Consider the following 17,804-nt stretch of genomic DNA (forward strand, 5'->3'; position numbering starts at 1 on the left):
GGATAAAAGTTATGCCCCTTTCGAACCGGTACTCTAATCTGGAGCGACGAGACCTCCGCCTCACCGAGTAGCGATCCCACATCAACTCCAAGGAAAACAACGTCCAGAAACTCCTGTCAAAATTTGAGGGAGATCGAACGATCGGATGAAAAGTTATGCCCCGTTCGAACCGGTACTCTAGTTTGGAGCGACGAGACCTCCGCCTCATCGAGTAGCAATCCCACATCAACTCCAAAGGAAAACAGCGTCCAGAAACTGCTGTAAAAATTTGAGGAAGATCCAACGGTCGAATCAAAAGTTATGCCCCTTTCGAACTGGTACTCTAGACTGGAGCAACGAGACCTCTGCCTCACCGAGTAGGGATCCCACATCAACACCATGGAAAACAGCGTCCAGAAACTCATGTAAAAATTTGAGGAAGACCCATTGGTCGGATCAAAAGTTATACTCCTTTCGAACCGGTACTCTGGTCTAGACCGACGAGGCCTCTGCTTCACCAAGTAGCAATGCCATATCAACTCCAAGAAAAACGGTGTCCAGATACTCCTGTCAAAATTTGAGGGAGATCCAACAGTCGGATCAAAAGTTATGCCCCTTTCGAACCGGTACTGTAGTTTAGAGCGACGAGACCTCCGCCTCATCGAGCAGCGATCCCACATCAACTCCAAGGCAAACAGCGTCCGGATACTCCTGTAAATATTTGAGGGAGATCCAACAATCGGATCAAAACTTATGCCCCTTTCGAACTGGTACTGTAGTTTAGAGCGACGAGACCGCTGCCTCACTGAGTAGCGATCCCACATCAACTCCAAGGAAAACAGCGTCCGAATACTCCTGTAAAAATTTGAGGAAGATCCAACGGTCGGATCAAAAGTTATGCCCCTTTCGAACCGGTACTCTGGTTTGGAGCGACGAGACCTCTGCCTCACCGAGTAGCGATCCCACATTAACACCATGGAAAACAGCGTCTGGAAACTCATGTAAAAATTTGAGGAAGATCCAACGATTAGATCAAAAGTTATACCTTTTTCGAACCGGTACTATGGTCTAGACCAACAAGGCCTCTGCTTCACCAAGTAGCGATGCTATATCAACTCCAAGAAAAACGATGTCCAGATACTCCTGTCAAAATTTAAGGGAGATCCAACGGTCGGAACAAAAGTTATGCCCCTTTCGAACCGGTACTGTAGTTTAGAGCGACGAGACCTCCGCCTCACCGAGCAGCGATCCCACATCAACTCCAAGGCAAACAGCGTCCGGATACTCCTGTAAAAATTTGAGGGAGATCCAACGATCGAATCAAAACTTATGCCCCTTTCGAACCGGTACTGTAGTTTAGAGCGACGAGACCGCCGCCTCACTAAGTAGCGATCCCATATCAACTGTAAGGAAAACAGCGTCCGGATACTCCTGTAAAAATTTAACGAAGATCCAACGGTCGGATCAAAACTTATGCCCCTTTCAAACCGGTACTCTGGTTTGGAGCGACGAGACCTCTGCCTCACCGAGTAGCGATCCCACATCAACACCATGGAAAACAGCGTCCAGAAACTCATGTAAAAATGTGAGGGAGACCCAACGATCGGATCAAAAGTTATGCCCCTTTCGAACCAGTATTATTGTCTGTAGCGACAAGACCTCTGCCTCACCGAGCAGCGATCCCATATCAACTCCAAGGCAAACAGCTTCCGGATACTCCTGTAAAAATTTGAGGGAGATCCAACGGTCGGATCAAAACTTATGCCCCTTCCGAATCAGTACTTTGGTCTGGAGCGATGAGACCTCCGCCTCACCGAGTAGCGATCATATATCAACACCACGGAAAACAGCGTCTGGAAACTCATATAAAAATTTGAGGGAGATCCAATGGTCGTATCAAAAGTTATACCCCTTTCGAACCGGTACTCTGATCTAGAGCGACGAGGCCTCCGCCTCACCGAGTAGTGATTCCATATCAACTCCAAGAAAAGCGTCGGGATACTCCTGTCAAAATTTGAGGGAGATCCATCGATCGGATCAAAAGTTATGCCCCTTTCGAACCGGTACTCTGGTCTAGAGCGACGAGACCTCCGCCTCACCGAGTAGCAATCCCACATCAACTTCAAGGAAAGCAGCGTCCGGAAACTCCTGTCAAAATTTGAGGGAAATCTAACGTTCGGATTAAAAGTTATGCCCCTTTCAAACCGGTACTCTGGTCTGGAGCGACGAGACTTCCGCCTCACAGAGTAGCGATCCGACATCAAATCCAAGGAAAACAGTGTCTGGAAACTCCTGTAAAAATTTGAGGAATATTGAACGGTATGATCCAAAGTTATGCCTATTTCGAACCGGTACTCTCGTCTGGAGCGACGAGTCCTCCGCCTAACAGAGTAACGATCCCACATCAATTAGAAGTAAAACAGCATCCGGAAACTCATGTAAAAATTTGAGGGCGATCCAACGGTCGGATCAAAAATTTTGCCAATTTCGAACCAGTATTCTAGTCTTAAGCGATGAAGCCTCCGCCTCACCTAGTAGCGATGCCATATCAACTCCAAGAAAAACAGCGTCCGGATACTCCTGTAAAAATTGGAGGGACATCCAACGGTCGGATCAAAAGTTGTTCCCCTTTCGAACCGGTACTCTAGTCTGGAGCGATGAGACATCCACCTCACCGAGTAGCGATTCCATATCAATTCCAAGGAAAATAGCGTCCGGATACTCCTGTAACAATTTGAGGGAGATCCAACGGTCGGATCAAAAGTTATGCCCCTTTTGAACCGGTACTCTACTCTGGAGCGATGAGACCTCCACCTCACCGAGTAGCGATTCCATATTAACACCAAGGAAAACAGCGTTCGGAAACTCCTGTAAAAATTTAAGGGAGATCCAACGGTTGGATCAAAAGTTTTACCCCTTTCGAACCGGTACTTTCGTCTGGAGCAACGAGTCTCCACCTCACCGATTAGTGATCCCACATCAAAACCAAAGAAAACAGCATCAAGAAACTACTATAAAAATTTGAGGGAGATCCAACGGTCGGATCAAAAGTTATGCCCCTTTCAAAGTGGTACTCTAGTCTGGAGTGACGAGTCCTCCGCCTCACCGAGTAGCGATTCCATATCAACTCCAAGGAAAACAGTGTCCGAAAACTGCTGTAAAAATTTGAGGAAGATCCAACGGTCGGATTAAAAGTTGTGCCTCTTTTGAAGCGATACTCTGGTCTTAAGCGTCGAGGCCTTCGCCTCACCGAGTAGCGATTCCATATCAACTCCAAGAAAAACAGCGTCCGGATACTCCTGGAAAAATGTGAGGAACATCCAACGGTCAGATCCAAAGTTATGCCACTTTCGAACCGGTACTCTCGTCTGGAGCGACGAGTCGTCCACCTCACAGAGTAGCTATTCCACATCAACTTGAAGGAAAACAGCATCCGCAAACTCCTGTAAAAATTTGGGGGAGATCCAACGGTCGGATCAAAATTTTTACCCCTTTCGAACTGGTACTTTGGTCAGGAGCGAGGAGTCTCCACCTCACCGATTAGCGATCCCACATCAACACCAAAGAAAACAGCATCAAGAAACTCCTGTAAAAATTTGAGGGAGATCCTACGGTCGGATCAAAAGTTGTGCCTCTTTTGAAGCGGTACTCTGGTCTGAAGTGACGAGTCCTCCGCCTCACCGAGTAGCGATTCCATATCAACTCCAAGAAAAACAGCGTCCGGAAACTGCTGTAAAAATTTGAGGGAGATCCAACGGTCGAATCATAAGTTATGGCCCTTACAAACCGGTACTCTGGTCTGGAGCGTCGAGCCACCGCCTCACCGAGTAGCGATCCCACATCAAGTCCAAGAAAAACAGTGTCCGGATACTCTTGGAAAAATATGAGGAAGATCCAATGGTCGGATCCAAAGTTATGCCACTTTCGAACCGGTACTCTCATCTGGAGCGACGAGTCGTCCACCTCTCAGAGTAGTTATCCCACATCAACTTGAAGGAAAACAGCATCCGCAAACTCCTGTAAAAATTTAGGGGAGATCCAACAGTCGGATCAAAAGTTTTACCCCTTTCGAATTGGTACTTTGGTCTGGAGCGACGAGTCCTCCGCCTCACCGAGTAGCGATCCCACATCAACACCAAAGAAAACAGCATCAAGATACTCCTATAAAAATTTGAGGGAGATCCAACAGTCGGATCAAAAGTTGTGCCCCTTTCAAAGCGGTACTCTGGTCTGGAGCGACGAGTCCTCCGCCTCACCAAGTAGCGATTCCATATCAATTCCAAGGAAAACAGCGTCCGGAAACTGCTGTAAAAATTTGAGGGAGATCCAACGGTCGGATCCAAAGTTATGCCACTTTCAAACTGGTACTCTCGTGTGGAGTGACGAGACCTCCCCTTCACCGAGTAGCAATCCCACATCAACACCAAGGAAAACAGCGTCCGGAAACTCCTGTCAAAATTTAAGGGAGATCCAACGGTCAGATCAAAAGTTGTGCCCTTTTTGAAGGGGTACTCTGGTCTAGAGCGACGAGGCCTTCGCCTCACTAAGTAGCGATCCCACATCAACACCAAAGAAAACAGCGTCCGGAAACTAGTGTAAAAATTTGAGGGAGATCCAATGGTCGTATCAAAAGTTGTGCCCCTTTCAAAGCGGTACTCTGGTCTGGAGCGACGAGGCCTCTGCCTCACTGAGTAGCGATCCACATCAACACCAAAGAAAACAGAGTCCAAAAACTCCTGTAAAAATTTGAGGGAGATCCAACGGTCGGATCAAAAGTTATGTCCCTTTCAAAGCGGTACTCTACTCTGGAGCGACGAGGCCTCCGTCTCACCGAGTAGCGATTCCATATCAACTCCAAGGAAAACAGCGTCCGGAGACTCCTTTTAAAATTTAAGGGAGATCCAACGGTCGGATCAAAAGTTGTGCCCCTTTCGAACTGGTATTTTAGTCTTAAGCGACGAGGCCTCCGCCTCACCGAGTAGTGATTCCATATCAACTCAAAGGAAAAAAGCGTCCGGATACTCCTGTAAAATTTTGAGGAAGATCCAATGGTCGGATCCAAAGTTATGCCCCTTTCGAACCGGTCCTCCCGTCTGGAGCGACGAGTCCCCTGCCTCACCGAGTAGCGATTCCATATCAACTCCAAGGAAAACAGCGTCCGGAAACTCCTTTCAAAATTTAAGGGAGATCCAACGGTCGGATCAAAAGTTGTGCCCCTTTCAAACTGGTACTCTAGTCTTAAGAAACAAGGCCTCCGCCTCACAAAGTAGCGATTCCATATCGACTCTAAGGAAAACAGCATCCGGAAACTCCTGTCAAAATTTGATGGAGATCCAACGGTCGGATCAAAAGTTGTGCCCCTTTAGAACCGGTCCTCTCGTCTGGAGCGACAAGTCCCCCGCCTCACAGAGTAGCGATTCCATATCAACTCCAAGGAAAATAGTGTCCGAAAACTCCTGTCAAAATTCTAAGGAGATCTAACGGTCGGATCAAAACTTATGCCCCTTTCGAACCGATACTCTATGTGGAGCGAAGAGTCCTCCACCTCACAGAGTAGCGATTCGACATCAACTACAAGGAAAACAGCGTCCGGAAACTCCTGTAAAAATTTAAGGGAGTTCCAACGATTGGATCAAAAGTTGTGCCCCTTTCGAACCTGTACTCTAGTCTTCAGCGACGAGGGCTCCACCTCACCGAGTAGCAATTCCATATCAACTCCAAGGAAAACAGCGTCCGGATACTCCTGTAAAAATTTGAGGAAGATCCAACGGTCGGATCCAAAGTTATGCCCCTTTCGAACCGGTACTCTCGTGTGGAGCGACGAGACCTCCACCTCATCGAGTAGCGATCCCACATAAACACCAAGGAAAACAGCGTCCGGAAACTCCTGTCAAAATTTGAGAGAGATCCAACGGTCGGATCAAAAGTTGTACCCCTTTTGAACCGGTACTCTGGTCTGAAGCGACGAGGCCTCCGCCTCACCGAGTAGCGATTCCACATCAACTCTAAGGCAAACAGCATGCGAAAGCTCTTGTAAAAATTTGAGGGAGATCCAACGGTGGGATCAAAAGTTATGCCACTTTCGAAATGGTTCTCTGGTCTCGAGCGACGAGGCCTCTGCCCCACCGAGTAGCGATTCCACATTACACCAAAGAAAACAGAGTCCGGAAACTCCTGTAAAATTTTGAGGGAGATCCAACGGTCGGATCAAAACTTATGCCCCTTTTGAACCGGTACTCTGGTCTGGAGCGACGATTCCTCCGCCTCACAGAGTAGCGATCCCACATCAACTTGAAGGAAAACCGAGTCTGAAACTCCTGTAAAAATTTGAGGGAGATCCAACGGTCGGATCAAAAGTTGTGCCCCTTTCAAAGCGGTACTCTACTCTGGAGCGACGAGGCCTCCGCCTCATCGAGTAGCGATTCCATATCAACTCCAAGGAAAGCAACGTCCGGATACTCCTGTAAAGATGTGAAGGAGATCCAACGGTAGGATCAAAAGTTTTGCCCCTTTCGAACTGGTACTCTAGTCTGGAGCGACGAGGCCTCCGCCTTACCGAGAAGCGATTCCACATCAACTCCAAGGAAAACAGCGTCCAAATACTCATGTAAAAACTTGAGGGACATCCAACGGTCGGATCAAAAGTTATGCCCCTTTCGAACCGGTACTCTAGTTTGGAGCGACGAGACCACCGCCTCACCGAGTAGCGATCCCACATCAAGTCCAAGTAAAACAGCGTCTGTAAACTCCTGTAAAAATTTGAGGGAGATCCAACTATCGGATTAAAAGTTATGCCCCTTTCGAACCGGTAATCTGGTCTGGAGCGACGAGACCTCCGCCTCACCGAGTAGCGATCCCACATCAACTTCAAGGAAAACAGTGTCCGGATATTCCTGTAAAAATTTGAGAGAGATCCAACGGTTAGATCAAAACTTATGCCCCTTTCAAACCGGTACTCTAGTCTGGAGCGACGAGGCCTCCGCCCCACCGAGTAGCGATTCCACATCAACTCCAAGGCAAACAGCATGCGAAAAGTCTTGTAAAAATTTGAGGGAGATCCAATGGTGGGATTAAAAGTTATGCCACTATCGAAACGGTTCTTTGGTCTCGAGCGACGAGGCCTCCGCCCCACCGAGTACCGATTCCACATCACACCAAAGAAACCAGCGTCCGGAAACTCCTATAAAAATTTAAGGGAGATGCAACGGTCGGATAAAAAATTTTACCCCTTACGAACTGGTACTCTCGTCTAGAGCGACGAGTCCTCTGCCTCACCGAGTAGCAATCCCACAGCAACACCAAAGAAAACAGCGTCTGGAAACTCCAGTAAAAATTTGAGGGAGATCCAACAATCCGATCAAAAGTTGTGCCCTTTTCAAAGCGGTACTCTGCTCTGGAGCGACGAGGCTTCCGCCTCACCGACTAGCGATTCCATATCAACTCCAATGAAAACAACGTCCGGAAACTCCTGTCAAAATTTGAGGGAGATCCAATGGTCGGATCAAAAGTTGTGCCTCTTTCGAAGCGGTACTCTGGTCTTAAGCAACGAAGCCTCCGCCTCACCTAGTAGCGATGTCATATCAACTCCAAGGAAAACAGCGTCCGGATACTCCTGTAAAAGTTTGAAGGAGATACAACGGTCAGATCAAAAGATATGCCCCTTTCGAACTGGTACTCTAGTTTGCAGCGGCGAGACCTCCGCCTCACCGAGTAGCGATTCCACATCAACTCCAAGGAAAACAGCGTCCGAAACTCCTGTAAAAATTTGAGTGAGATCCAACATTCGAATCAAAAGTTATGCCCTTTTCGAAACGGTACTGAGGTCTGGAGCGATGAGGCCTACGCCTCACCTAGTAGAGATTCCACATCAACTCCAAGGAAAACAGCATCCGGAAACTCCTGTAAGAATTTGAGGGAGATCCAACCGTCGGATCAAAAGTTATTCCGCTTTCGAAACGGTGTTCTAGTCTCGAACGCCGAGTCCTCCGCCTCACCGAGTAGCAATTCAATATCAACTCCAAGGAAAACAGCATCCGGATACTCCTGTAAGAATTTGAGGGAGATCCAACCGTCGGATCAAAAGTTATGCCGCTTTCGAAACGGTACTCTAGTATGGAGCAACGAGACCTCCGCCTCATCGAGTAGCGATACCACATCAACTCCAAGGAAAGCAGCGTCCGGATACTCCTGTAAAGATGTGAAGGAGATCCAATGGTCGGATCAAAAGTTTTGCCCCTTTCGAACCGGTACTCTAGTATAGAGCGACGAGGCCTCCGCCTTACCGAGAAGCGATTCCACATCAACTCTAAGGAAAACAACGTCTGGAAACTCCTGTAAAAATTTGAGGGATGTCCAACGGTCGGATCAAAAGTTATGCTCCTTTCGAAATGGTACTCTGGTCTGTAGCAACGAGGCCTCCGCCTCACCAAGTAGCGTCCAAGGAAAACAGCGTCCGGAAACTCTTGTAAAAATTTAAGGGAGATCCAATGGTCGAATCAAAAGTTATGCCCCTTTCGAACTGGTACTCTGGTCTGGATTGACGAGGCCTCCGCCTCACCGAATAACGATTCCATATCAACTCCAAGGAAAACAGCATACGGATACTCCTGTAAAAATTTGAGGGAGATTCAACGGTCGGATCAAAAGTTATGCCCCTTTCGAACCGGTTCTCTAGTCTGGAGCGACGAGACCTCCGCCTCACCGAGTAGCGATTCCACATTAACTCCAAGGAAAACAACGTCCGAAAACTCCTGTAAAAATTTGAGTGAGATCTAACGGTCGAATTAAAAGTTATGCCCCTTTCGAATCGGTACTGTGGTCTGGAGCGAAGAGGCCTCCGCCTCACCTAGTAGCGATTCCATATCAACTCCAAAAAAAACAGCGTCCTGATATTCCTATAAAAATGTGAGGGACATCCAACAATAGGATCAAAAGTTATGCCCCTTTCGAACCGGTACTCTGGTCTGGAGTGACGAGACCTCCGCGTCACTGAATTGCGATCCCACATCAACTCCAAGGAAAGCAGCGCCCGGATACTCCTGTAAAGATGTGAGGGAGATCCAACGCTCGGATCAAAAGTTATGCCCCTTTCAAAACGGTACTCTGGTCTGGAGCGACGTGGCCTCCGCCTCACCGAGTAGCGAAGGATATGACCTTGTTTCGAAGCCTAGCTCTAATACCAACTAATGAAAACCTCATGATCATGTGGTCATGCAAGTCACAATCAAGATAGAGATTTGATCTTGGAAAGCTTAAATAAATCTGATAGGATTATGACACAATAAAAACCTACCATGTTAAACCCCAGAAATTTATAATTTAAATATACGGATGTGTAAACCCCTGTGTAAATGTAAGACTGAAAGTGATAAGATCTAGATGAGTGATGGAAACTAAGATTAGAATAGATAAATGATGATGATAAAAATAATTGTGATGTGTAATGGACGGGATGACCTCCATAAAATGAATTTTAGTTTAGGATTCATAATGATGGAGACTAGTAACGCGTTTTGATGGATAAAATAATAAGAAAAATGATAAAATTTTCTAGGGAATAAATGAGGTAATGAAGAATAAATTATAAAAAAAGATAGTGCAATGAAAAGGCAGGATTGAAGGTGCAAGCACCGATTAAAAATCAGTGACATTACTTTAAAATAATACTAAGCCTAATAAATAAATAAAGGTGAAACTTTTAAATTGAAAACAAAAATTATAATCTTAGTCAACCCTTGAGAAAGTTGATGCACAGTTCCCTCCACGTTTGCCTTTATCTCGTCATCATACGAGTCCTGATTGATAAATTAATTATAAAGGGTCAATCTAAAGATTTAATGCTGAGATCAATATTGAAAGGAAGACGGTTGATCAAGTGGAAATTCATCTTTGGTGTACTCAGGGTGACCTTGGATGCCCATGATGTGGTCTTATCAGACCACGCAATAACCTCAGGAGGAAGTTCCTTCACCTAGTATTATTACAAACGGTTGCAAAACATTGGAACATATCCATTTAAACATAAAAATGATTAATTATCCATGGATTGTAAGTTGGTGTTACAAAGTTCATTTTTTAACCAACCAAACCTCATCTTTGTGACATTCGATCACCGAGAGGACATCAAGTGTTTTCACTAAGGAGGAGAGCTTCGATGAAGCTGAAAAATTGATGGTTGTTATCTGAGATGGCGCGTCCAATCTTCCCCCCAGTGCACAACATAGCATCTAATCAAAACCATAAAACGATCTCTTATAAGCAATATAAATTGTTATTGGGAACAAAAATTATACAAAGTTTCAAGCTAACTAAACAATTCACATATGTCAACTTACCAAAAAAAATTGTACAAAGTGATGAGGATCAACCCAACACCAAGCGTGATCATGCCAACGACCCATTGGAGATGCCAATTAGGCTAATTGCAAGAGTAAGGGAAAAAAAGCATTGAATGAGCTTGTTCAGAATATATGGAGCAAGACGGACCTAAAGGAGCTTGGGACATTTAAGGGTCATCAAGGACAGCCTCTAATTTAGGTCCAAGAAGAGCTCAATTCATATAGAACAAGGGGCTGATGTGTCCGGCCCCATACCAACCTTGTTAGGCTTGTTTTTTTCCTAATGCTACAAACATAGAAAGTTAGCAATTTATTCTCCTAATTAAGTAAGGAAGTTGTACAGATCTTGTTCCTAAAAAGGGAAGGATTATTTAATATTTTTCCTAACCGAGGAAGGAAACTCATTAAATTAGCAACCAAAGAGGAAATTTGTTTTCTTATTGGTCCAAGTTAAACAAGGAAAATTAAGGACCTCAAAGGTGGTGCCAGCATAAATGTTTCAAATCAGATTTCTCCTAGTTTATTTGGGATTTTTTAAGGGTGACATATCTGATTTTAGCATATTTAGGATAGTAAGTTTTGGTTTTTTTATTATTTTCTTCTTAGTCTTTGGGTTGTTATTACTTATTTGGATGAATTGTAAGTGGGCCTCATATAAGTTCACCTAAGGAGGGTCCATTATGGTTTATTTTAGTTTGGATTCACTATAAATAAGGGCATAACCAGACATATAAGGGTATGCATTTTTTAGATCAATAAACTGTTTTTGTCGCACTTATTGTGTGTTGGTGGGATAATCTCTCTTCCTTGGTTCTTTAAAGAACTGAAAATGACTTATCGAAGAACAACTAGCTTCGTGGCGTTATTCTTATACTTCTCGTTCGCGAATCAATATTCGTTGGGTAAGGGTTTTTCATTTCTAATAGTGTTGATGCCTAGATACAAGTTATCTTTGTGTCACATTCCTCTCAAACCTAATTTACTTGGCTTTCCGGGAATTGGTGTCTTTACGTGTAGGTTGCGTGATCACGTTATCATAAGGTTTGCATGGCAAAGTTTCAAGCTAAGTATTATAATATGAACTTACACTTAGTTTGTCAACTATGTACAAAGAAAATACACATCTGTCACCCACAATAGCTATCAATCAACAAGCAAATCGAATTGCCACTGTAAAGCACTATGACTTAAGAAATAGCCCTAAAACAAAATGTCCATAGTTCTCCAATATATATATATGGGTTTTTCCATACAGTTTTTTTCTATTGATAAATCTTATCTCACAGTCTTGCATTAAAAATGAGACCATTTGGCTTCACATTTGCTTTGTCCACCATAAAGACTCTACAATATATGGATATGACCAGTTTATTTCACCTCATGGTGACGAGGCTACACAACATATGTTTGTGTCCAATTGTCGGATTGACCCTAAAGATCTAGAAAGATAATTGATATGATTTATATGAGGATTGAACAAGAAAATTTAGATTGTTGATGAAAAGTCATGATTTAACTAATTTTACGTTAAATAGTAGAGCTCTTAATCCAATAGTCGGATCGGGATAAAATTTTGCATGAAGTCTATTAATATGTTATCCTACCTTGGTTCAAGATCTCATCTTAATCGAATTCAATAAGGACAAGTGATTTAAGCAGAAAAAACTAGATAGTTTACGTGTAAAATAAAATAAAATATATAAAGGCATAAATGAGGGATAAAATTGTAATTAATGGAAAATTTGCCTTTAAAACAGCAAAGAGGCCAACCAGACCAAAAAACCAAAAAGTGAGAGACAATAGAGAAAATTTGGCTAGAAAGAGAGAAGTGTAGAATTTGGAGGAGCCAACCCAAAGAAGAATGTATGCTCCGGTGGTCATATCTCCAGCATCCACCGTTGGATCATGCTTATTTGTAGATATATTGCTCTCCTCACAAGCCTCTACTAACAGATCAGAGGGATTTGAAATATCACATTCTATTTGACAGAAATTTCCTTTGGAAATATCCTAGAAAGCAAAAGAAACGCACCCTGTAGGGAAGTTTTGATCGCTGGCCGATTCCTCATTCTTCCATCATTGGATCACGTCGATGTTTGGATACGTGGTGCGCCTAGATATTGTCTTCATTTTGGACGGTGAGATTGGAAACACACTATCCAGGAAGGTGTTGTTTATGTTGAACAATAACTTGTCAATTTCTAGGTTAGCTCGGTTTTATTCTGATTTAGGAATATTTAACCGTTGAATCATTCTGAGTTTGATATCAAGCCGCCAACATCTATATTCTAACCATTGGATTTGAAAATAAAAGCTAAAACACTAATTACTGGGGTCCAAATCGCACCACATATTAATTTAGGGTTCAATTGGATATTATTTGCTTTGGTTTTCAATTTTGGGTCTAATCAGGTTTGATTCATAACGTTTTTGTGTCAGTATATCAAACCTTATCGTAAATTGCTCAAATTTTATATTCTATCTATTTTGGTTGAAATAACACTATAACTGAAATTGTATCTCAATTGGATATTATTTACTTTAGGTTCCAGATTCGGACTTAACTCGTCGTAAACAAGTCTTTTCTGTGTCAACTTTTGAAATTCGCTTTCTTTCTGTTGTTTTCGTTTCTTGCAGTATATTTTCAACATATCCAACATATTTAGGTGTTTTTTTTTTATCATTTTGCATATTTCATTTATGTTTTTATTCGAGTCTTCAGTTTTGTTCATATTTTGGATAGATTTGCTTGCTACTCACGAGACTGTCATCGCAATTTCATTTTGTTTGTTTTCTGGTTTTTTTAGCTTTGCCAGACATTACCAGAGCTTTTAAAGTTGAATGTGATGCTTCAGGTATATGTATAAGAGCTGTGTTAATGCAGGATTTGAGGCCCAGTATGTATTTTGGCGAAAAACTTAATGAGGCAGCCTAAAGTTACCCTAGATATTACAAAGAGCTATGTGCCTTGTTAAGAACTTTAGAGACGTGGCAGCATTATCTGTGGCCCAAGGAGTTTGTGATACATTCTGATCATGAATCATTGAAGCACTTGAAAGGGCAAGGTAACCTGAGTAGGAGACATGCCAAATGAGTTGAATTTTTTGAAACCTTTCCGTATGTGATCAAGTATAAGTAAGGAGAAGAAAACATTGTGGCTTATGTACTTTCACGCAAGTATATTCTTTTATCTACTTTGGATGCTAGGTTTCTAGGATTTGAACACATAAAAGAATTGTATAAGGATGATAATGATTTTAATAATGTTTACAATGCTTGCGAAACTTCAGGTTTTGAGAAGTTTTATAGACTTGATGGATATTTGTTTAAAGAGAGTCGTTTGTATGTTAAAAAGAAGGCGGTTCATGATGGGTTTAGAAATAGGTTCACTATTATAAAGGATGATAAAACCATCACTATTGTACCTCTTTCTCCGAAACAAGTGTATGATGATCAAATAAAATTAAAAAGGGAATTTCAGGATGGGAAGAGTGAAAATTCACGTGAGGACAATGGTGAGAGAAGACCATCAGATTCAGCTAAACCTAAATCATTAATTAAACCAGTTGAGAGTGGAGGTAAAACCCGAGTGAAGAAAGTAAGGTTGTGTGATGATAATAGTGTTGAAAAATTAAAGAAACAACCTAATTTTTATGCAAAAGAAGCTCAAATCATATTTGTGTTTTTCACTAACAAGTTGATGATCTTATATTTGTATAAGGAGGCTTATTTTAACACTAACGATCTTAATCCTACTATTCCTAGTGTGGCCATATTTGTTTTTACATCAACTCATGAAACTCGTATTGTTTCTGTTGTTTTCGTTTCTTGCAGTATATTTACAACATATCTAACATATTGGGTGTTGTTTCATCATATTGCATATTGTGTTCCTGTTTTCATTCGAGTCTTCAGTTTCGTTCTTATTTTGGGATCCCTTGTTACTCGCGAGACTATCATCACAATTTGTTTTGCTTTTTTTTTTTGTGTTATTATTGTTTCTTGAGTCATATATATCTATTTGGATTGTGTTGCTGAGTTGGTTCTATTTGGTGTGATTTCATTTTTGTAAGAACCGAAAGAAGGTGAGGTGAGGGGGAGAGACCTAAGTTTGAGTGAAAAACAAGCAACGTGAGGATAAATTTTATACCACTAACAAATTTTGCAGGTACCATCACATTAGATCAATTTTGCAGTTTATTTGGATCACTGATTTTGATGAGATATTCTTCCTTCTTTGGTTCTCTAAAGAACTGAAACGACTTATCGAAGAACAACTAATTTCATGGCGTTATCCTTATACTTATCGTTCGTGAATTAATATTCATTGAGTGGGGGTTTCCGTTTCCAATAGTGATGGTGCCCAGCTACAATTTATCTTTGTATCACACTTCTTTCAAACCTGATTTACTTGAATTTCCGGGAATTTGGTGTCTTTGCGTGTTGGTTACATGACCACGTGATCACGAGGTTCGCATCAAGTTTTATGTGTGAATTTCTTATACGTGAAGCACATGAGGGCGGATTGATGGGGCATTTTGGTGTTGTTAAGACTTTAGATGTGTTGTATTAGAATTTATATTGGTCTAAAAAAAATGATGTGCAACGCATATGTAACAAATGCCTAAAATGTAGGTAAGCAAAGTCTAAGACTCAACCTGATGTGAACCTCATAATCACAGGGTTACGCAACTCACAATCAAGATTGAGATATGATCCTGAAAAGATGAAATAAATCTGATAGGATTGTGACATAATGAAAATTTGCCCCATGGCACCAACACTATTGGAAGGAAGTAGAATGATACCACGAAGCCAGTTAATCTTCTATAAGTGAGATTCAGTTCGTTGAAGAACTGAAGAATGCAAGAAGCACTCTTACACGTTAAAACTCAAAAATTCAAAAGTAATATTCATCCATGGCTACCGAAATTTAGGTTACACGTGTTTAAATAGTTCTTAAAAATTAACCCTAATGGATTTATTCTTGTGGGCTGAACTGACCCACATACAAAACTGTCCCAAAAACCCTAAACTGAAAAGCCCATAACCTGATCCAAACAAGTCTTGGGTTCTAACTGAAAACAAGGTATTAATTAAGCTTAAACAAGCCTTAGGCTGTAACTAACAAAAATAAAAAGAAAGCCCATAATATTAAGTCCATACTCTACTATGAGAAGAAGAGAATGAAATGAAATATTACAGAACTGATTCAAGGCTTATTTATAGCCTTGTATGCAGCCCATTAATCCAATAAACAAAAGGAAAAGGCAGGCACCCATGTTGTTTCCAAGTTGTAGTATATTCTTTTGTTTCCTTTGATGTCTTCATCTCATAGCCCTAATAAAGTTCGATCGGGTCCCTCTTGCACATGGATAAGATATACTAGGGCCTCCTACTCTTGATACTCCAATGGACCCTTCAAATCTGACTTGGTTGAAACCTTCAAAACCAATGCATTCAATGCCTCTTTTAATGCCTTTGTCTTGGACCAAGTCACTCAACCATTTGGAACATGTAATCGGTAAGGGTTGGTGTTTCTGGAATGGTCCACATCATCCAACTAATGTGAACCTTGTGATCACGTGGTCACGCAACCCACATTCATCATTGAAGATCACAAAAAGCTGAAATAAATCTAATTGGAAACTTGCCCAAGGCACAAACACTATTGGAATGAAGAAGAATGATGCCACGAAGCTATTTAATCTATGATAAGTCATATTCAGTTCATTCAAGAAATGAAGAATGCAAGAATCATTCACACATTAAAACTGAAAAATTCAGAAGTAATATTCATCTATGGCTGCCGAAATTTAGGTTACACGTGTTTAAATAGTTCTTAAAAATTAACCCTAATGGATTTATTTTTGTGGGCTGAACTGACCCCACATACAAAATTGAAAAGCCCATAACATGATCCAAACAAGCTTTGGATCCTAACTAAAAACAAGGTATTAATTAAGCCTAAACAAGCCTTGGGCTGTAACTAACAAAAATAAAAGGAAAGCCCATATTAAATCCATGTTCTGCTATGAGAAGGAAAACAGATATTACAGAACTGATTTAAGGCTTATTTATAGCCTTCCATACAACCCATTAATCTTAGAAACAAAAGAAAAAGGTAGTAAGATTCTTTTGTTTCCTTTTGTTGTCCTCATCTCATGGCCCAAATAACGTTGGATTGGGTCCTTCTTGCACATGGATAAGATGTACCAGGGCCTCCTCTTGATACCCCAATGGAGCCTTTAAATCTGACTTGGTCGAAACCTTCCAAACCAATGCATTCAATGTCACTTTTAATGCATTTGTCTTGGACCGAGTCATTAGACCATTTGAACATGTAACGGGTCCTTAAGGTATTTTTGGGTTGGTCCACATCCACCAACTAATGTGAACCTCTGATGACATGGTCATGCAACCCATAATCAAGATTGAGATCTACGTCCCTGCATGGAGGAGCAACTGTTTGCTGGTGCTCTTGGCGGGTAGCTGTCTTGTTTTGGTTGTTTTCAGGCCTTTGATTTTAATTTCAATCTTATTTGTATTCTTACAACATTGATTAGAATATATGGCAGATTGTAATGCTTTCCAGCTTGTCCCTTGTTTGGGCCTATTTGTATTCTTACAACATTGTTACTTTTGATCTATAATATATTCTAACATTTGATAAAAAAAAAAAGATTGAGATCTGATCTTGGAAAGCTGAAATAAGTCTGATAAGAGTGTGACACAATGAAAACCTGCCCTATGACACTAACACTATTGGAAGGAAGTAGAATGACGCCACAAAGCCAATTAATCTTTGATAAGTCAGATTTAGTTCGTTGAAGAACTGAAGAATGCAACACTCATACAATTTAAAACTGAAAAATTTAGAAGTCATATTCATCCATGGCTGCTAAAATTTAGGTTACATGTGTTTAAATAGTTCTTAAAAATTAAGTCTAATGAATCTACCCTTATAGGCTGAACTGACTCGCATACAAAACTGATAAAAAATCACTAAACTAAAATGTTCATAACTTGATCCAAACAAGCCTTAAATCCTACCTGGAAATAAGGTTTTAGTTAAGCCCAAACAAGCCTTGAGGTGTAAATAAAAAAATAAAAAGAAAACCTATAATATTAAATCCATGTTTTGCCATGAGATGAAGAGAAGGAAATAAAATATTACAAAACTTATTCAAGTCTTATTTATAACCTTCCATGCACCCTATTACTCATAGAAACAAAAGGAAAATGTAGCTACCCATGTTGTTTTCAATTTGTAGTAGGATTCTTTGTTTTTTCCTTTTTATCCTCATCTCATAGTCCTAATAAGGTTGGGTTGGGTTCCTCTTACACATGGATAAGATGTACTAGGGCCTCCTCTTGATACTCCAATAGACCCTTCAAATCTGACTATGTCAAAATCTTCAAAACCAAGGCATTTAATGCCTTTTTCTTGGACCGAGTCATTAGACCATTTAGAACATGTAACAAGTC

The sequence above is a fragment of the Populus nigra genome, chromosome 8, assembly GCF_951802175.1.
Source record: "Populus nigra chromosome 8, ddPopNigr1.1, whole genome shotgun sequence".
In the NCBI taxonomy this organism is placed as follows: domain Eukaryota; kingdom Viridiplantae; phylum Streptophyta; class Magnoliopsida; order Malpighiales; family Salicaceae; genus Populus; species Populus nigra.